Raw genomic sequence first — 23,179 nt, 5'->3', positions numbered from 1 at the left:
TGGGTGAATGAATATATCCTCCCTCTAAGATATGCTGCTTCTTACCTAAATTTGAAGATAAAGTGGTTTTCTCTCTTCATGATTTTCTCCTTAGTGCTCAACTGAACAAATACAGCTCTGAACAGCTAAAGGACATTTTTAAAGCATGGCTCACTATGTTTATCTGTCTCACTTTCCACACACACACCCATACGCACATGAACACACAAACACAACAGGAAGATTTTACTATGCTGTCAACTATCAGGATGTAACCGGAATCAAAGGCAACAAAAATCTATTTAAAAATCCTCAGAGGCCTGGTGCAGTAGCTCACATCTGTAATCCCAAGACTTTGAGAGGCTAAGGAGGGAGAACTGCTTGAGTCCAGCAATTTGAAACTACCCTGAGCAACATAATGAGACCCTGTCTCTACCAAAAACGTTTTAAATTAGCCAGGCATGGTGGTGTGTGCCTGTAGTCCCAGCTATTCAAGAGGCTGATGTAGGAGGATCGCTTCAACAAATATAAAACATTCCTAACAAAATTTGATAGAATTATTTTAAATGCCCTTTTGGCAACTGGGGCCTTAAAGTCTTAAATATATTTGGCTAAAAGTATTTTTTGTTATTGTCAATAATCTAATTTTTTTTACAGCCAACATGACAAATCAACAGGTAACAAGGAAGGCTAAATATACATTAACAGATTACTATCACAATTAAAATCTAATTTAAACTATAGCAGTTGAGCACCTGACTGTAATCAGGGTCGTTTACATAAATAAAATTTTGCCAACTACTGTTTACGCCCAAATAACTGGACTGTTACCAGTATTTCCTAAAACAACACATACATAATATAATCCTTATGAGTTATGTCAAAAATTGATTCAGAACTGAAGGGCTGGTTCTACAAGGATCTTCAGGCTTAGCAGGTAGCACACCAACTCCTAAGTATTTAAGCCAAGTTTCTTACAACTACACCAGAACCCAACTCAACTTTTTTAACACAACTGTATTTAGTCTGACAAAAGTTATTAATTTTCTTTCCCACTGGGGCTTACCTATGGAAACCACTTTTCATTGGTATGTGTTAATTACCTTCTTAAAGATACTGTCCTTCATGAAATTACTCTGCATTATATACTTCCCTAGCTATATTGGGTTTGCTGGCAGTTCCCTGTTTCTACATCCCCCAAATTCACAAATGGAAGAATCAAATACAGCATTATAGACTTAAGCATTTATGACTCTCTAAGAATGAAAGAAATGAATATCCTACAGCTTATTTGCTATCTATCTTAAAAGCTTCTTGTAAAGAAATTACCCTTGGGGTAAAATTCTGGGGTTGGTAAAGTATAAGTTGTTATGCCAAACCCCTATTGATTCCACGGGGGATGGCACCAAGTTAAGAGGCCAAAGGCAAGACCCAGAGCCAGCATACAAGACATGGGTTTTACTGGGGGATTACATACAGGGCAGAGAGTAGAGCAGCAGTAGACTGGACAGGAGAATCACCTTACAGAGAGTCAACTGGAGGCAGGCTAGACAGAAGAACAACAGCTTGGAAAAGGCATGTAGCTTATGTAACGCTTTCACTTAGCACCCTCCCCCTAACAACCTCCACCTGTCAACTTTCTTTCAGCCCCAAACTTGGGGCCGCAATCCCCATACAGCTCATGTTCCACAGGACGAGACCGGGCACATATGTTTCTCCTAGAGAAGGAAGAATCTACTAGTTAGCCAATTCCCTAAGTTGGAACACACACTCAGGCCCATATCCCACACAGAGTCAATTCTCAGGGTATGCTTAAGATATTACTATCAGGTGCATTTATCCTACACAGGCCTGCAGGCCAACTGCAGCCTACTGCCAATTTCTGTACAGCCCTTGAGTCAAGAATGTTTTATATTTTTTAATGGCTGGAGGAAAAAATTTTAAGAAGAAAATGCTATGACGTGAAAATTATAGAAAATTCAAATTTCAGTGCCCACTAACAAACTGTTACGGAACGTGGCCACATGCATTCATTTATATATTGTCTCTATGGCTTGCCCCCAACTATAAAAAAGGAGACAGAGATGAAAAGGTCTGCAAAGCCTAAAATATTTACTATCTGGTCCTTTACTAGACATTTGCCAACCTCTGGATTAAGTTATTAAGAACTGTTCAAAATGTCTAAATATTTGTTTCAAAAGGGAAAAGAAAACCGTTATGAAAAGTTTGGTTATGACAAAAACTCTTACCTGTAAGCTGCCAATAAATCTGATTAAAAAGTTTAGTCTAACCAAAGGGCTGAGGAATAATGAGGATGTTCCAGTCAGGCCAGTGTTACCACTGCTCCCCTGCCGCCACACCCATTTATTTTCAAGCCATCATCTGCCTGGTAGATTTTACCTCCTGAGTATCTGTCAGATTCAACCAATTCTTCAGACATCTACACCACCCTCACAATACAGCTACTGTTATTTTTTCCTGGACTACTGCAGTAACCTCTCTATGCATCTGCTCTTGACCTTCCCCTTCCCCAAACTGTCTCACAGGTTATCTTCAAAACACAAACCAGACCTGATCACTCCCTGGTTTAAAATACGCATACACACATACCAACTTTTTATTCATATACAAAGCCACCTATCTCTCTGTTCCCTTCCAACTCCAGCCTCATTTATCTTCCAAGCCTTAATACCCATTTAAAAAAAAAAAATCTGTAAATTACATAAAAATTTTAAATATATTACATACTACATATCTGTACTTTCCTGATCAGCTTAATTTAGTATTTGATTGAATCACTACAATGCACAACAATAAAAAATTACTGGGTACCTTTCTGTACTGCTTACTAACAGGTTCGTTTCCCGTACTTTCTTTTCTTTTCTTTCTTTTTTTTTTTTTTTTTTTTTTTTGAGACAGAGTCTCACTCTGTCAACCAGGCTACAGTGCAATGGCGTGATCTCAACTCACTGGAACCTCTGCCTCCCCAATTGATTCGCACACCTCAGCCTCCCGAGTAGCTGGGACTACAGGTGCATGTCACCATGCCCAGCTAATTTTTATATTTTTATTAGAAACAGGGTTTCACTATGTTGGCCACGCTGGTCTCAAATTCCCGACCTTATGATCCACCCGCCTTGGCCTCCTGTGTTGGGATTACTGGCATGAGCCACCACGCCCAGCCCCCTGTAATTTCATTCTTATCCAACAATAACCAAACATAGTACACATGCTCAAATAATCTTCGCTGCTTAATTCACTATAAAACACTGACTTCCAATGCTCTTAATTCTATTGGAAGTTTAGATGGAGATGTTTAAATTCAAGGTACTGAACTCCACATAATACCACAGCAAATGGTTGGCACATGTGAAAGTTTTGACGTCTGGATTTTCAAAGAGTAGCTTTTAAGATTATAGAGTCAGGGCATCTTTTAGCTGTCTACTCCAGTGTTTAACTAGGACATCATCATTATACACGTTGAGTTTTATCAGAGAAGTGATAAATTTCCGAGTACTCTAAACACATTCTTATCCCAAAAGCAAACCCTGGGTTAAGTAATCACTTTAAGAAATCTAAATTTCTGACTCTGTTGGTGAAATAGAAAATATTCAGTATAATTATTTGACTGAATACATGAGAAGAGTTCAGAGAATGTTCAAAGACTATAATTCAAAACCTCCCACTCATGATATCCAAATAACAGCTTATATACTCTGCGTTGCCATTATTTTAGAATTTTTACATTTTAATATGACACCTATTCTAACTTCTGAAAATCCAAAGGCCCTCGGGTAAAAAAGACACTGTCATGCAAAGAAAATGATACATATTTTAGATATGCATTTACGTATACAAGTGTGAAGACATCATAGTTGGGACTTGTCTTTAAAATATTTCGGAGAAAAGAAACAAGTAAAACAAATATTGTAAAATATAATGAATACTGAATGTGGCTGATGGAGATATGAAGTTTTTAGTTCACTGTACTATTTGCCTCTACTTCTATTATTTCTTTTTTGTTTTGTTTTGTTTTTTTTTTTTTTTGAGACGGAGTTTCACTCTTGTTACCCAGGCTGGAGTGCAATGGCGCGATCTCGGCTCACCACGACCTCCGCCTCCTGGGTTCAGGCAATTCTCCTGCCTCAACCTCCTGAGTAGCTGGGATTACAGGCACGCGCCACCATGCCCAGCTGATTTTTTGTATTTTTAGTAGAGACGGGGTTTCACCATGTTGACCAGGATGGTCTCGATCTCTTGACCTCGTGATCCACCCGCCTCGGCCTCCCAAAGTGCTGGGATTACAGGCTTGAGCCACCGCGCCCGGCCCTCTACTTCTATTATTTCTAATAATATTTTTAGAAAGTCTGTAGTAAATCTAACTCAATTTTTTCAGTAAATCTGAAAAGCCAAAATTCAACTCTAGTTAAAGTGAACTCAGGAAATACTCAAATTCTAATTAAAAAAAGAATCTTGACAATACTCATTGTTACAGAAGATGTAAAGAAACAAACTCTCAAACACCAGTGTAACTAAAAATCAATATAACCACAGTGGAAAACACTTTTAAGCTGAAAGTATACAAAACCTATGATTCAGCAATTTCACTTCTAGATACATAGCCCAGAGCAGTGATTCTCAAATTTTAATGTGCTTAAGATTCATGTGGAGAGCTTGTTTTGGTTTCCTGGACCCCATTCCCAGAGATTCTGAATGCAGGTGGAGCCCACAAATTTGCATTTCTCACAAGCGCATACAGAGGACAACACCAATGATGCTGGCCCAAGGACCACATTTTGAGTAATACTGTCCTAAAGAAATGTGTGCACACATGTACCAGAAAACATGTTAACAAAAAATTCACAGCAGCAATGTTCATAATAGCAAAATGAAAATAAACACCCAACAATGGGATGGTTAAATAAATTCTGGTGTATTTACGGAAAGAAAAATGATAAATTTTAAATGACAGAATGATCAACTACACACAATATAAATGAATCTTACAAACATAAAAGAAGTAAGACCCAAAATAAGAGTACAATTCCACTTATATCAAGCTGGCAAAATTAAGCATTTTCTTTAGAAATGCATATATAAATGATAAAACAAAGAATAGCAAAGAAATAATTACAAATGTACAGATTATAATTATTCTAAGAGAAAAAAAGGCTTTACAATCAGGAAGACAAAGGAGAGGATTTGTGGAAAGCTGGCACTGTTCTACTGAACATGGATGATATGCATCAATACTCACTTTCTAACTATATTCTTCCATTTTCTGTATTTTTCCTATCTATATTTCACACAGAAAAATTTTTAAGACATTTTCTTTGATAGAATTTTATGAAAGTGACTTTCCAAAGTTTACTATTTAAGTTTTAACACACTCAATCTACCCTCATTCTTTTAATCAGTTAAATTATATGTCACAATCTAAGTTTAAGAAGTGAAACACCATGCTCAGATGGTAAACAAAAATTTCAATAAATCAAAATACAAAGTCTTGAGGCAACGGTGTAATAAGTATTGCTATGAAAAATCCTAACAATATATTTCTGCTTTTAAAAAACACTTCAAAGGCTCAAATACCTTGAAATGTGAAACAAGAAATAACACAACACAAAGTGATAGCAAATTTAGCAGAATTAAGAGTCAATAAAAAACATATCATTTAATGAATTTGGACTCAGTCTATAATTCTGCCCAAAGATATTAGTTACTATGCTTTTAATGTACACAGAACAAACATCTTACAGAGATCTACCTGGATTCCATATGCCATAGGGAAAATAATAGGAGTATAGATGTGAGAAAGAAGACTTTTCTCCTTCCCACTCCAGTCCCCACCTTCACCCCCAAACAACAACAACAACAACAACAGCAAAAAACCAGCAGAAAGAAGACAAAAAAGAAAATGCAAGCTCCAAGAAAAACATCACTATGAAACACACAAACAATGGATGCCATTTGACACAGCATGCAAGGACAGGAGAACCTCAGAACTAAAGTTTTGTCAGTCTACACACAAACAAGGCAACAATGAAAACCTGGGAAACCACAGAGACCATCTGAAGTCTACAAAGTTTTCACCAAGATAGGTGAGGGTAAAAAAAATCCTCACTAGGTCAAAAACTTTGTAAATCTTATTTAAATACTTACCATTAAACTACTGGTTCCAGAAGGAATAGAGGTAGCAGAGTAGAAAAAAGAGGGAAAACCCAATCAATACTAAGGATAAAAAGTGTCAACATAATATTAATCTATGCACCCAGAATAAAATAGCAAATAAATACAAAACAATGAGAGACTAGGCAGCCAATTTTCTAGTAGTATTGACAGGTGGGTTATCAACCCTCCCTTCTGCCTCTTATTCCTGTTTTACCTAATATGTAGACGTTGAGCTACTTTAACAGGTATTTCCAAAAGTGGACTTGGTAAGGTAAAGAAAGTCTGTAATTTAAAATATGGTCAACAGGAAAGTCAATGAGCAACTTTAATTACTAAAGGAACCAAGAATCCTTTTATTACCTAAATTATATTTCATAGGAATTGGATTATCTAACGTTTTGGGAAAATTATCTATGTTTATCCATAATGAATGTATACAACTAAAGCAGCAGTTTAGTATTTCAGTGACTAGAATAGGTGATTTTATCATTTGCTGTTATGGTTGATACCTAACCATTATCCTAAATAAATGAAAAGTGACACACTGATTATTCTAGTTTACTCATATGCCATAAAAGATTGAATCTGATTCTTCCTGACTTACAACTAAAGCAGCAGTTTACTTTTTCAGTGACTAGAATGGTGGTTTTATCATTTGCGGTTATGGTTGATACCTAATCATTATCCTAAACAAATGAAAAGTGACACTGATTATTCTAGTTTACTCATATGCCATAAAAGATTGAATCTGATTCTTCCTGACTTTGTTTCAATAGCTTTTATTATTTTAAGTATTTTATGTAATGCTTTACTTACTACTAGCTTTCATACCCACCATTTAAGGCAACTCGCAGATGGGAAAATTTATTATTTTGATAATAAGAGTATTTGCTCGCATATGCAGAGCACTTTACTATAAGCCAAATACTTTACTATACGCTACATCACCTAATCTTTAAAACCACTATATGAGATAGCTACTATTATTATTATTACTTTAATATTGAGAAAAGAGCAGCTTAGAGTTTAGATGAGTGGGCCAAAGCCCCAAAGGCCCAGCTACAGATCCAAAAATCAAAAACACTACGCTATACAGACAGTAACAAATAAGCAGCTTAGAATGTTTTCAATGTTTCAATCTTATGTTCATTGCCCTAAGTGCTAAAAACATGTATGACAGATGAACATAACAAGAATCACAAGTCTTACGAAAAATTTCTCAATTCACTATTTACCAAAGTATCAGAGCACAAACTAAATATACAAGTAGGAAATACAACACTTTAATCTTACAAGACATCAAATTCTAGCTCTAACTAAAAATATTAGAGAAATAGTATTTCTTGCTGCTAACTGGTCAACCTCATCTACAACACTGCTATAAGAATTAAATCATACACACAAAAACATGTCCACATTAAAAGTTGAAAAAGTGTACTCCTTGCTAAAATGAGTTCAAGAAATGAAACTAATGGCTCACAAGAAAGATAATTTGTGGATAGCCATTTGTTATAAAGGTTTTTCGAGTATACTTTTAAATGAAAATGTTTTAAAAAACAAACTTACAAACATATTATCAAATACAAATAAAAGCTAAATAAAATAAGCTGTATCTTCCTTGAAGCTTAAGATATCTTTTAAAACATGAGTAAAACTAGTAGAGTTACCTATTTTCCTAAAAACAATTAAAGTTTACATAAGATTAAAACGCTCGAAGCTTCAGAAAATAAGTACATCTACAATGATTAATCTCAAGAACACAGATAACAGTAAAATGTAATAAAACTAGGTTACAAGTTTTGAGTATTTCCTTTGTTTTAAATATAATTTAAATGTAATTTATATAATTTAATTTAACTGATGGTTACATTTAACATTTGGCTTGTCGAAGTCCTAATAATTTATCAACTCCAGGAAGACCTAGTTCCAGCAAACCAGAGGCACAGAGCTCCCTTTGTAACTCACCCCAGTCCTTTGTTTATTTCCCTCATTTTCCTGTAACTTTTTGGTGTGTTAACAAGGAAGCAAGTCATGATTTTCATCTATCAGTTCTCTCAATGACTTATCTGAAGCCTGTATGAAGTCCCTTAAGTCCACCTATCCTTGCTGTTCAGTCAAACAAGACCCAACCCATGGCCCTAAACACAAAAGACTGGTAACACCCATTCATATTTTTCCCCAGTTTTATCAAAGAAAAATGAAGCAATGGCCAGTTTCATCTGCTGCAAATATACCTTCCTCCACTTATTCCCTCAACATCATGATGGTTTTTGCCTGACAAGCATTTTTTTAAGTTTCCTAAAAGACCAGAACATTTTGCATTTACACCAATATCATTTACAAGCCGTATCACTTGCAACAGTATGTTATTACTTTATTTTCTGCCAATCTGACAGGCATAAAATGCTATCACATTACCACTTCAGTTTGCATTTCCCTAGAAAGCAATCTATCTATTAAACGTAATAACAGGGAATGCTAGTCCTAGAATATACTGGAGTAAGTACTTGGGCCTGCCATCCTAATTAAAACAATTTAAAATCCGTAATTTTTTTTAATCTGAAAAACATGAATGAGCTGGCAAGAAGCTATAAATGCTTAGGACAGAAAATGAGAGGAGGCTGGAAACCCAAAGAGATGCAGTTGGCTTTTGCCTTCAGCTAGGGTTATGATTTCATTGTGAAGGTAAACTACAAAATAATCTTACTCTCCTTACCACCAATACCCAGGCAACTTTTAAGGAAAATCTATTCAACAATGACACTGGGTGGGGAAGGGATAGAAAAACTGCCGCTGAGAATTTGGAACCACATATATAATTCCTGCTGCTTTTACAGTCTGAACTGATAATTCCTAAATGGTTTAAAACAACTAAGCTGACATTCCCACACTTTGCCAGGCATCAGAATCACTTGGAAGGTTTATTAGAACACAGATGCTAGTGCCCCTTTCTGCCTCTTTAAGTAAATCTGGGGTAGGTCCAATCATCTGTGTAACAAGTTCCCAGGAGACGCTGATGCTGAATAAAGCACCCACCCCGTATCTTTGTGATCAACACAATCATATCCTACTCTTAAGATACCTTTTTCCAGCAGAAAAACACTAACATCCTAGTTTATCACCAGTCTATGAGCTTATACCTCAAAGCGAAATGGGACTGGGAGGCACAAAACAAAGGGTGAGTATGCATTAGCAACATCTGGAAACTTGTTAGAAATGCAGATTCTCATTCCTCACTCTAAAACTACTGAATCAGAAACCTGGAGTGGAGCCCAGTGCTCTAGGCGATTCTCAGGCCCACTAAAAGTTTGAAGCCACAGAACATCTAAAAGATTAATGGGAAAAAAAAAAAAAAAGGTCAAGTGACTAAAAAATTAATTTGAGAGATACTGAATTAAAATGAGTTGACTAGTTTTCTTTTCTTTTTTTTTTTTTTTGAGACAGGCTCTCACTTCCATCAACCAGGCTGGAGTGCAGTGGTATGAGTCGAGGCCAAGTTGAGTGATCCTCCCACCTCAGCCTCCTGATTAGCTGGGACTACAGGTACATACTACCACATCCGGATAACTGTTTTCTATTTTTGGTAGAGACACGGTTTTTCCAGGTTGCCCAGGCTGGTTTCGAACTCCTGGGCTCAAGCCATCCACTCACCTCAGCTTCCCAAAGTGTTAGGATTACAGGCATAAGCCACCATGCCTAGCCTTAGACTTCTTTATTACACAATATAAACAGGTTACAAACTCGGGTAGCTACTGAACTCTTCCTTCCAGGAGAATCTTAATGAGACAAGTATTCTACAGGATAAACTTCCAATGAAGTTGTCCAGAGTGGGCTTTGCTCTGTGGACCCTGACAAAGGCACACATCTGGAGTCAGATAGATTGGTGTATGATTTCAGCTCTGAAAGCATTAGTAGTGGTAGTATGGGAGAGGTAGCAGTTAAAGAGGAGCAAGGAGGCTGATACCACTACCAGTTCTTTTCTGTTTAAAAAATACATGTGTTACCATAGAAAATAAATGGCAATATACAAGAATAAAAAAATAGCAATATTTCTACTAGTCTGAGATAACCAATATTTAGTATATAGATACTACCTTGTCTTTTTAATGTAAATATAGAAATCAATTTGGTAACAAAATTACCAAAAAAAAAAAAAAATCCATAGCACTGTAACTTATAATCATTTGTTTCCAAGGCCCTGGTGGATGGACACTAGACTATACATTTCTTAAAGACAAGTTTTTCTTCATCCTTGCATTCCTATGACCAGAAAGCCTACCTAATCTATTGCAATAGGCAGTGAATATTTTTTGACTAAATGAATAAGTAAAGCAACAAAGAAAAATAAGATACATAGACCATGCATGACAATTACAGAACATTTCCAGTTTCCTCTACACTCAATTTTAAGCCAGCTAAACTACAAAAGAACATCCAAGCCATGTACAGCTTGGGTTTATAAAAGTCCACTATCACATATTCAGGTACAGAATAAGGAACATTGTTCTCTAGTCCTTGCTACATATAGTAGTAATTTTTAAAAAGTAAAAACTCTTTAAAATACTAAGTACATGGACATATAGCAAAAGCAAGAATGTCAATGTGTGGCAGACAATTTGGTCCTCAACAGACCTCAGTCTGCCGTGAGGTAACTGTGCTACAATTTTTAGTGTATAGATATTACCTTGTCTTTTTATGTACATATATACCATAATTTGGTAACAAAATTACCAAAAAAGAAACAGCACTTTAACTTACATCATAATCATTTGTTTCCAGGTGTTACCAAATTCCCCTAGAGCTTCTGACTCCAAAAACTGCCTTGCAAACACCAACCAGTGAAGCCGACAGAACTGGTTCACCAGCCTGGTGGAAACAGTGAGGCAGCCTCCTTCCCTGAACAAGCAGCAGCATGCTCCTGTCCCCAGGTCTCAACACGGCTCCTTTCAGTGCACTAGCCTACAAGCGGATGCTGCTCAAGGCTGCTGACCTAATCGTCTGCTCTTGTATTATACATTTAATTACCTTTTTGGAGATTGTTATAATGGGATTTTTGCCTGTCGTAGTATATTCAAATCTAAGACAAAGATATGTCGTTTTTTTTAAAGCCTACAGTCCACTGTGGAAAGTAAAGACCAAGAAAGTCAAAGATGAAGGTTCTAAAGCTAGTCTGATTGACCTCAAAGTACCATGCCCAGTGCCTCTTCCAAAAATATTTAATATATCAAAAGTGAATGCAACAAACCATGCCCCAGATTGCCTCTAGTGATTTTAGTCAAGTCCCTTTCCCTAGCATGCATGCATGCATGTGTTCATTCATTCACTCATTCATGCATTCATTTATTTAGAGACACAGTCTCACTCTGCTGCCCAGGCTGGAGTGCAGTGGCATGATCTTGACTCACTGCAAACCCTGCCTCCTGGGTTCAAGTGATTCTCTTGCCTCAGCCTCCTGAGTAGCTGGGATCACAGGCACATGCCACCATACCCAGCTGATTTTTGTAATTTTAGTAGAGACAGGGTTTCACCATGTTTTCCAGGCTGGTCTCGAGCTCCTAACCTCAAGTGATCCGCCTGCCTCCACCTCCAAAAGTGCCAGTATTACAGGCTTGAGCCACCGCACCCGACCCCTTTCCTAGCTTTTAAAACACTCTCTTTCCCATAGATACTAAAGGTATCTAGGCTGAGGTTCTGTCATCCCAGTTGTTTTTCTAAATCCAGGCAACTTGATAAGAAAAGCTGTTAAGAGCAGAACAGCAGACTCTGCTCTCACCTTTGATAGAGTCCGTATTTAAGACAGTACAGTCTTTCTGACTGTTTTAAGAGCTCCCTTGGTTCCTCCTGAAAAAAGCCGAAATTTTTTTTTAGCCCCAGCTATAATTTTGGATTACAGTTAAATTGTTTGATTCATTTATACTTCCTGGGCTTACACATGAAAACAAAAAACATAAACAGAAAGAAAACTACATATATCTAGCCATTGTCTATCTAATACTTAAAGATTCAGACTACAACACAACATAATAAATTCCCAACTCACAATCTTCATTCAACCATTTCTCTGTATTCTTTAGTGAAATTTCTCCCAAATTTGGAAACACTGATCCTAAAATTAAAGTTCTCTGAACTTTGTCCTTTTCCTGGGGATTTGGAATTCGCAAATGAATCAACCACTATATCCTACTTTGCTGTAGTGAATCCTATTTGAAACACTTAATATCATCCAAAAACACTGCTAATCAGATAATGTAAAATTACAGATAAAACAGGAAGTGTTAGATTCTAATTAAGTTTATCTTTTATTAGAGATATCTACATACTCAAGCCTATCTTAGCCATCATTAATTAAACATTTGGGGTATTCTTAGTTTTGTGCCCATAAATCAGAGTACAGTGTTACTACACAGCAACTGATGGGGTTGAGAGGAGGGAAATAGAGTGAGGGCAAAAGGGGAAGGGCAAGAATTTTCTTAATCTTTCCAATGACTCCCACTTCTAACCACGTTTTACAGTTGTCCAAACTCCTGACATGAAACAATACATGTTGTATGACTCCATTTGTATGAAGTTCAACAACCAGCAAAACTAGTCGGAGGCAACAGAAATACTAATATTAATCAGCCTGAGGAAGGAGCATGAGAGAATTCTTTGGGGTAATGAAATTATTCTCTATTTTGACAGTATATGTTGGTACACCGTTTATATATTTGTCCAAACTCTTCAAATCAGGCAATTAAGATCTGTACATTATGTTTTCACTCATAAATGGAAGTTGAACAATGAGAACACATGGACACAGGGAGGGGAATATCACACAACAGGGCCTGTCGAGGGGTGGGGAAGAAGGGGAGAAAGAGCATTAGGACAAATACCTAATGCATTCGGGGCTTAAAACCTAAATGGGTTGATAGGTGCAGCAAGCCACCACGGCACATGTATACCTATGTAACAAACTTGCACATACATCCCAGAACTTAAGGTAAAATTTTTAAAAATCTGTGCATTCCACTGCATGCAAATCAATCCTCAATTTTAATAAGGAAAAAAAATTGCTGTTTCCTTCCCACTAACAGGTCAGCAACCGGTGATGATAAAATTAAAGAAAAGCTCAAGAAAAAAAAAGTATCAAAACAGTTAAAAAAAAAAGGATTGCGAGAAGAATGTGGCCATCGCCAAGCTCCACGAAGCTAGCTAGGGTTCACGGATATTACATCCACTATTACTGCCACCTAGTACATAGCAAAAGCTTAATACTTTATTAAACAAATTTTCAAGAAATAAAAAATCGTACAAAAACATCAGAGAGCTGTACTCTCAAAAATAAGAACTTTAATTAGACATGAAAAAAAATCTTTGATTAATGGTTTGTAATTAACATGGGATGATATATTCCCCCTTGAGAATCTAATGAAAACTGTAAATTATTCCTCTAGAAAAATGATCATAAGACACAAAATTTTATATACAATTTCAAAAGTTTCATGGACCACCTGAAGTTTACCCATTGACTCTTCAGGGTTCTTACTATACTCTGAAAACTTCTATAACTACACAAAATTTTAACATTTTACTTAATATAAATAAAAATAAAAGACAACTCTGAATTATTCAAGTTAGGAACTAAACCAGATGATCAATGCACTTTTTTCTTTTGTTTTCCTTTTGTTCCCAATTCTCCAAGTCTATTCATTTACATCGTGTTTCACAGAAAATCATTTAACCTTCTTTTAGAGAAAGAACTCATAGCTTTCTTTCAACTGTAACAGCTAATGGCTCACTAAAGTTTACACAAATTATATTTTTTTACAGTTTAATCTCAACCATTTTTCTTTCTCTTCTGGTAACTCACTATATAATAAAAAAACACTGCAATTTTTCTTATACAATAAAGATACACAGAGTTATCACAGTGTGGTAAGCAGAATAGCTTCCCAAAGATGTCTATACTCCAATCTCCGGAACCATGTTACGTTACATGGCAAAAGGGAATTAAGGATGCAGGTGGAATTAAAGTTGCTAAATCTACTGATCTTAAAATAGGGAGATTATCCTAGATTATCTGAACAGGCCCAGTGTAATCACAAGGGTCCTTAAAACGTGGAAGAGTCTGGCAAAAGAGTCAAAACCAGAGATGGCAGTGTTCTAAGAGTTGGCTCAATGTTCCTGGCTCTGAAGATGGTGAAAGGGGCCAGAAGCCAAGAAATGTAGGTGGTCTCTAGAAGCTGGAAAAGGCTCTCCCCTAGGGTCTCCAGAAGCAGCCTACCAACACCTTGATTTTTGTCCTGTGAGATTCATTTCAGACTTCTGACCCTCAAGAACTGTAAGATAACAAGTTTGTGTGGTTTTAAAACACCGTGTTTGCAGTAATTTGTTACAGCATCAGTCAGAAACTATACTCATGGTGAAACGAAAAAAAGTACTGGACTGATTCAGTTATTGTGAATTATACTACTTAAAAGCCTAACATCTGTATCTCAGAGACTCAGTTTTCTCATTTCTAAAGTGGGGAAATTATGTTCTCTGCCTTTTGCAAAGCGTTACTTGAAGATTATAATTCAAGTGTATCAATATGCTTTTGTAAGCTATAAGGTATCTACAGATGTCAACAAGTAACATGACCCAAGATCAATATGAGCAAGATAACATTCATGTTGGCATATTAAAACACATTCAAATATCATATACAATGAAGAGTTCTAGAAACAAAGCTTTATTAATATTTACTGAAGCTGTTTCTAATATGTATTTCTGACAGTTTATGACAAAAAACTCAGCTATTTTAATTTCTAGAAAATCTCTTAGAAATTGGTTAAGAATTAAGTCTTCTATTACAGAACAAAGTATGGAAGATATGACATAGCAATTCATAAAAACCTTTAAAAGTAAAAGCTACACAAATAGTCTATATGCCAAAATTATAATAGGGAATTTGATATTTATAGAATTATGTTACTTGGAGTATGGCCAATTCTAAATCACCTGTAATAAAACAAAGAGGGGCGATCTGGATAAATAACATCCACAGAAATTTTAAGTTAGTTATCACCTTTAGACTTCATCCATCGTACTGCCACAAACATTCTCTTCTTCCTTCCAACTCTTAAGGAGTTCAAATGTTCCAAAAAACAAGGAGACAGACAGGAGCCTCTATAATTTAAATTTCTATGAAAATCAATCCAACATATCCAAGCTAGCTAAAATCACAAAATACCTTGGCAATAAAGGCCCTTGCTTCATTCACAGGAAGCAACAAACTTATAAATACCATTTTAATTTAAATTCATAGCCTTCTACCATTAGAATACAATAAACCTAATTTGTAAAAACTTAATTTTATAAACCAATGCATGGGAGGAAATATTTAAAACATATAAACACCAAAGACTAATACATATAATATAATACTATGGTTTGGATATGGTTTGTCTGGTGCCTCTTGGCCTGCCCCCGAGTCTCATGTTGAAACCTGATCCCCAACGCTGGAGGTGGGGCCTAATGGGAGGTATCTGGGTGTGGAGACAGACCCCTCATGAATGGCTTGGTGCCATTCTCTCAGGATTGAGTTCTTAGTTCCTGCAAAAACTGGATGTTGAAAAATAATCTAGCACTCTCTCCTCTTTCTCTTTCTCCCTTTCTCACCATTTGATCTGCACATGCCAGGTCCTCCTCACCTTCCACCATGAATGAAAGCAGCCTGATGCCCTCTCCAGAAGCAGATGTTGGTGCTGTGCTGCATGCACAGCCTGCAGAACAATGAGCCAAATAAACCTCTTTTCTTCATAAATTACCCAGCCTCAGGTATTTATTCACAGCAACAACAACAAAAAAATAGACTACTACACATAAAACAAACTACAAATCAATATAAAACAGATGAATGACCCAACAGAGAAATGGGCAAACCCAATGAATCGGCAATTGAAAAAAAGAAACATGTAGCTAATAATAAACTCATGGGAAAATGCTCATTTTTCACTAGCAATTGGAAAATATATTTAATAAATCAAATTTTTCATCAAGCAAAATAGAGGAAAAAAGAATAGAATACCATCTAACAACAGAAAAGTTATAGAAAATTATACTGCTGATACAGACTAAATTAGTATGCATCTGTAAAGGGGAGTTTTCAATATTTATTAAATAACGAAGTGTGCCTACCATTCTATCAGAAAATTCTATTTCTAGCTATCTGATGTATAATGAAGAATTTGTCTGGTTCCTGGCACAGAACTTCAAAAACTCTTGAAATTTCCCAAGTGATGGGTGTCTTTGCTATTCATGAGGTCTGTGGATCACACCTGACTTCAAACAGACAATTCATAATGGGAACTAGTCACCAGAAAGATCAACCATGTGATCAGAGGGCTGGAACAGTGAGTCAGCCTGATCTCTGGGGAGAGGTGGGAAAGAGACTGAATTCAATCAACTGATGGCCAATCTTCAGTCAATCATGCCTTCATAATAGCATCCAAATAAGGAGTCTGGACACCTAGGCTTGGAGAGATCTCTGGTTCGTGAACACAAAGATGTGCCAGGAGGGATTCACAGCCTGATTCCATAAGAAGAGAAAAGGAAAGCTCTGCATTCAGGATCCTCCCGGACTTGCACTATGTGTCTCTTACTTGTAGATAGCAGAAAATTACAGACTGTAGAAACCGTAGAAAGTAGAAAATTATAAACAGTCTAAATATTTACCAATAGAAGAATGGTTAAGTAAACTATGGTGTATATGTACTACGGAACAGTAAGTACACAACATTAAAAAAAGAAGTTCTATTCAAATGTTCTCCCATGGAAAACTCCTCTAAATACATATTAAGGAGAAAAAGCAGGTTTTAGAAGAACACAGTATGACCACATTCTTGCCAGTAACAGCCTCCATCACAAAAATCACATACAAAATGAAACTACCTTTTTCTATGTATTTAAAGTATTGTAAATGAATTAAAACAGAAGTATACATATTAAAAAAACCAGTTACATCTGGGAAGACAATGGGATCAGCAAAGGAAGATTGAAAGTGACTGTCTTTATATTATCTGATTTTTATAGGAGTTGTTCCTATTTCTTTTGCAATTAAAAATTCCTATTTCTTTTCCAGTTAAAGATGACTACTTGAACACATTCACGACAGAGGACTGAAAGTGACTTTCACTTTATTTGAATCATCTGAATTTATTTATTTATTTATTTTTGAGTGTCACTCTTCTTGCCCAGGCTGGAGTGCAAAGGCACGATCTGGGCTCACTGCAACCTCCGCCTCCCAGGTTCAAGCAATTCTCCTGCCTCAGCCTCCTGAGTAGCTGGGATTACAACATGTGCCACCACGCCCAGCTAATTTTTGCATTTTTAGCAGAGATGGGGTTTCACCATGTTAGTCACAAACTCTTGACCTCAGGTGATCCACCCACCTCAGCCTCCCAAAGTGCTGGGATTATAGGCATGAGCCACCATGCCTGGCTGCATCATCTGAATTTTATAGGAGTGAATTCCTATTTCTTCTGCAATTAAAAAAGGAAACTCCTAAGTAAAGATAGCTAGTTGTACACATTCATTAGTTTCTGCTCAGTCCAAACATCCTACTAGATTAAAATGTAAATTTTTAAAGGGAATAAGCTGATAAAAAAAAATCAAGAAAACGAAATAAAAAGCATTATCTTTAGTGGAAAAAAATTTAATGAGTAATAATTTTCACTGCAGAACTAGGAAAGCAGAGAAGCAAACTGATTTACAGCAGGCACAAGAATTGGCAAGCACAAGATAACCCTAGAAGCAGGGGCGAAGGCAGGCCTAAAAAGAGAAGATTCATTGTCAGTCTGTGTAAAAAGCTGTGAGATTTCCCAGTGGTCCTCCCTGGGTTGCAGCAGCTAAGCAACCCCAACCTTGGCACTATACTGGAAGTTTGTCATTTTGAGAGGGAAAAGTTTCTAGACTTGCAGACAAGAGGAAGAGCTGAAGGCAGAGATCCTATACTGATACTAAACATGGAGATTAAACGAAAGTTATCATTTTGAGTATTATAACTCTCAATCTTCTCACTCTGCTCTTAGATCACTAGCATACATGATTGTGTCTTCCATGCAAGAAAAGCTATTTCTGGAAAACATGACCAGCCCAAGAGAAAAGACAATCATTTAACATTTCTAAGAAAAGGGCCCAGAAAGATGACACTACACACAAAGAGAGCTTCCAATTCGCTTTTTAGTGCCCTCCACATTAAAAGTATCAGGAGTTAGCCAGAGATCACTGAACATTTAAGAAAAATAAATAACAAAAAAATGAAGCCAAACAGAGAAAAATCAAGTGGGAAGAAACTGAGTCATCAGTAAAGATAAAAAAGCATACATACATATACATACATATGCACACATATGCACAAACAGATGCACAAGTAAATACGTATCAGTAATATTCTTAGAAAAAGACATTGTTCCCACAAAACAAAAATGGAATATATGAAAAAATTTTTAACGGCCTCAGAAATTTTAAAAACATTGAAAATTAAATTAAAAATTAAAATTACATAAACAAATAAAATTGACAAAAGAGTTATAAGATCGAATTTTTAAAAGTCCCTAACTGGGCATGGTGGCATGCACCTGTAGTCCCAGCTACTCAAGAGACTGAGGCAGGAGGATCGCTTGAGTCCAGGAGTCCCAAGTCTGCAGTGAGCTATGATCACACACCTGTACTCCAGCCCGGGTGACAAAGCCTCGAGACCTTGTCCTTAAATAAATAAATCCCTCAAGAGAAAAATAAAAAAAGGAACAAAAAGCAAAGACATGAAAAAATAGAAGAGAAAAAAGAAAAAGCCAAGGATTACTCTAGGTATACAACATTTAAGTCATCAAAGAAAAAAATGGCACCAAAAAAAAAAAAATCACAGAAGTAATTCAAAAAAACTGCAGAATGAAAGCAGTTGATTCAAAGAGCCTAACAAACATGTTGCACAATGAATGAAAACGGTTCCCTCCTGAGACATGCAGTAACGAAAATTTCATACAAAGGATCAAAAACCAAAATGACATCTATGTGCTCAACAGAATCACTAGAAGTCAGAAGACAACAAAGCAACACATTTAAAATTCTCAGGGAAAATAACTTCAACCTAGAATTCTATATCAAGTCAAAGTACTAATCAAAAATGAGGGCAGAAATAAAATATTTTCAGAAATGGAAACCTCAAAAAATTTTTACCTTACACATACTCTTTCTCAGCAGGACATACAAGATTGTAGCAATTAACAACAATGAAGAACATCCAGAAAGAAGAGACATAAATTCAAAGAATCAAGAGAGAGGCAGGCAAATGCAATTTCCAAGATGATGATGAACAAAGAGGGATCTCATAGAATAATCAATTCAGAACAGGTTAGATCAGAGGGTCCCAGAAGAGACTTTCACAAGAAGATGAAATTCAGGTGATACTCATTACTGCATAATCTGAGAAGAGATTTATACAATTGAGGGAGAGCTGTAAAACTAAACAGTTTTTTAAACAAATTTTTAAAAGAGAAAATACAAAATTGTACAGGAAAAGAAAAGCAGCCAAGTGTGAAAAGGACTCTGAATTATCAAAAGTTAATTAGATTCCATACACTTCACGATTAAATACAGAATAACTCACACTTAAAATACCACAAGTGGTTGATCTAACTTCTGAGTCTCATCTCCAGATAACAGCTAAAACAATTATCTACTCTACCATCTACTATTTATGACACAGACTCAAAAGAGATAGCACTTATGAAAAGTAACTTTCCTAACACATAAATCATTATATGAAAGTAACTCTATTAATTCAATATTTATAAAGACATTTAAAGTGGCCAATAATATTAATTATTCTTAGTTTCATTTTGTTTTAAAGAAACTAATGGCAATCCTCCGAAGACCTCTGTGTATGGTAAGGTGGTAAGAGTGGACAAAAAGAGTTATTAAGGAACTGAGATTTCAAGGTGACCAGATATGCTGTTTTTGAAGAAGTGCTATGCTATGACAGACAAGAAATCTGGAGAGTTCCAAATCAAGACCTCAGGACTCTCAGACTGAAGTGTGCTGAATCACCAGCAAATAGTGAAATGCTTTGGCTAAATGCCATGTCATCCAGGTTGCCTGAGATACAGTAAATAATGTAACTAAAAAGAAAAAAATCTTAAGTTTTTCAGATTCTGCCCTGAAGTAGCAGCACACGCTTAAAGAAAACACTGACCTGCCTCATCAACCACCCTTCCAACCATCTCTAACCACCCACAAAACACACTCGCATTGATAACACTCTGTAACACATTCAAACTGTTACAAAAGAGCTATAAGCACAGTATAATTTTACTTCTAAGGCAATTTTATAACTGTCCCCATTTGTATAATTTACATTATACCTATTTGGTTCAAAAATTAATTTACCTATATTTACTTTATACAAATAAAAACAGAGCATACCACTTCTTTCTAGAGCACATTTTCATACATAATTTAAACGCAGCAATAATTCTGATGATAATCTTATCTTAAAACATAATGTAGTTATCAAATGCATTTTGGGAAACATTCGATATTTACAGTTTTACCATGTGTTTGGCATAGTCAATGTGCTGGAACACTCAATTCAAATGTTCAGAGGAGAATTTTGTAAAGAGAAGACATGCATTATAAAAATAATAATGAAAACTAGGTTGTTTTTGCAAAATCTGAGCAGTTGGGAAGAGAAAGGAATATGGTATCCAAGTAAAGCACACAGTCTTTCTGAGGGTGAGGCTGGAAGTGGGCATACATCTTGGATGTTTTCATTTTAAGAGGTTCGTTCAACAGCTTAAAAAAGTGTAAAGGTATAAAGTATGTGGACCTCTTTAACCCTCACAATACTACAAAAGCAGGTTTTTGTTCTGAGACAGGGTCTTGTTCCGTCACCCAGGCTGGAGTACAGTGGCATGATCCTGGCTCACTGCAACCTCAGCCTCCTGGGTTCAAGCGATCCTCCTGCCTCAGCCCCTGGAGTAACTGGGACTACAAGCACACACCACTATGCCTGGCTGGTTTTTGTATTTTTGGTAGAGACAGGATTTCACCATGTTGCCCAGGCTGGCCTGAAACTCCTGGGCTCAAGCCATCACTCCCCTCAGCCTCCCAGAGTGCTAGGGTTACAGGTGCAAACCACTAAGTCTGGCCTGATTCTAGAGATGAGAAAACAGAGGTACAGAAGAATAAGAAACTTGCTTAAGGTCAGGCCAAGAAACATGACTTTAAGACTTAAACTCTTCGTCACAGTAACAGAATACAGCCGGGACATAAAGTGCATCCCATCTCTGCTTTTGTGACTGATTTATGGACAGATGCAGAACTCAAAGTGAGCTAATCTGAGTCCTTTCTGCTGGAGGCTAAGGTACTCCCTTCAGGCCTGTAAGATTCCTTGTAGTTGGAAGTACAGAGAGTCTCAAGGCCCATCAGCTTAAAGAAGGCCCATACTGCCTAGGGGCAGTGGCTGACACCTGTAATCCCGGACACACACAGATACACAGACGCTCTCTCTCTCCCTCTTCCTCTCTGTCTCTAAATTTCAGTTCCTGGGGCCTTGCGTTCTTGCATTTGTTCCCTCAATTCTCTTAGTTACCCTAGGATGCTTTTCAATAATTTGAAACAACATATAATTTTTTTACTTAATGCTATTTTGAGTTTTGTTTCTATCATTTACAACTGAAAGACTTAAGATTCTCTGACCATGGCGCAGTATCACCTTTTTTTTTGAGATGCAGCCTCGCTCTGTCGCCGAGGCTGGATGGAATACAATGGTGCAATCTCAACTCCCGGCAACTTCCGCCTCCCGGTTCAAGCAATTCTCCTGCCTCAGCACCCCTAAGTAGCTGGGATTACAGGCGCCTGCCACAACGCCAGGCAAGTTTTTGTATTTTTAGTAGAGATGGGGTTGCACCATGTTGGCCAGGCTGGTCTTGAACTCCTGACCTCAGATGATCCACCCACTCAGCCTCCCAAAGTGCTGGGATTACAGGTGTGAGCCACCATGCCTGGCCACAATGCAATATTTCTAAGTTTACACTAGAAGGGTAGTAGTAAGAACCACCACAATAAACACATACTTTAAAATAACTTCCAGGTAAAAGAAAATATCAAAATGCAGTTAACATGATTATTCCTTGACAGAACTGATTTTAAAAGAAAAAATGTGTACTCAACGATAATGAGATGGTAAGTATCCAAAGCTATGGGAAGTGACTATACAGTGAGAAGTAAACACAGTCTTGAATGCTTTTATCATTAAAAAATAATAAAGAACTAAGAAACTAGGAGAAAGAACAGAATTAACTTTACAAAAATGAGAAAGAACAGAATAGAGACAACAGTAGAAAAAAAATAAAAATAAATTTAAAATAGCCAAATTTATTGTTCAAACTGAGCACTGGCACTCTGAAATATATTACATATGATAAATAACCTATTACGTATATATGGCTTTTTTTTCCCCCTCAGTTCACATATGAATAGGTAAATTAATGAACTATTACAGACTAATCACAATTCAAGCAAAAATTAGGACATTCTACAACGTCAATACTTACAAAATTCAAATGACTGAAGGTACTTGTAATTTTCTGACATACTAAGTATTTTTGTTGCTTAAAAAAAAAAAAGAGAGCCCTGGAAACAGTCACTTCTGATAGATAATATTACTCAAAATATATCTACCAATCTGCATTCATAAATATCAAAAACCTCACTTAAGTTTTTATGGGCTAAGAAAAATTTACATAGTCCTGAAGATTGTATCTTGCAAGAAGTAGTTTCCATTTCTAATGGGCAACTTGGGAATAAAGATCAAATGCCTTGAACAAAAGCATATCTTTGTTTCTAGCAATCCCATGTCACTAATAAATTTCTAAGAACTGGAAAAATGGGCCAGGCATGGTAGTTCAGGTGTGTAGTCCCAGCACTTTGGGAGGCTGAGTTGGGAGAATCACTTCAGGCCAAGAGTTAGAGACTAGCCTAGCAAGCATGGAAAGTCCCCGTCTAGATC

The 23,179-nt window shown here is 36.5% G+C and overlaps 1 protein-coding gene across 1 annotated transcript in view; it reads right to left on the bottom strand.

Annotated features, from left to right (window-relative positions):
* Positions 1-23,179, bottom strand: part of ZNRF2 (zinc and ring finger 2) — an 88,427-nt gene that overhangs the window by 55,376 nt on the left and 9,872 nt on the right. The gene's annotated exons all lie outside the window — the stretch shown is intronic.

The sequence above is a fragment of the Saimiri boliviensis genome, chromosome 10 (genome assembly GCF_048565385.1).
Source record: "Saimiri boliviensis isolate mSaiBol1 chromosome 10, mSaiBol1.pri, whole genome shotgun sequence".
NCBI classification, from domain to species: domain Eukaryota; kingdom Metazoa; phylum Chordata; class Mammalia; order Primates; family Cebidae; genus Saimiri; species Saimiri boliviensis.
This window is presented reverse-complemented; position numbering and strand designations above follow the sequence as displayed.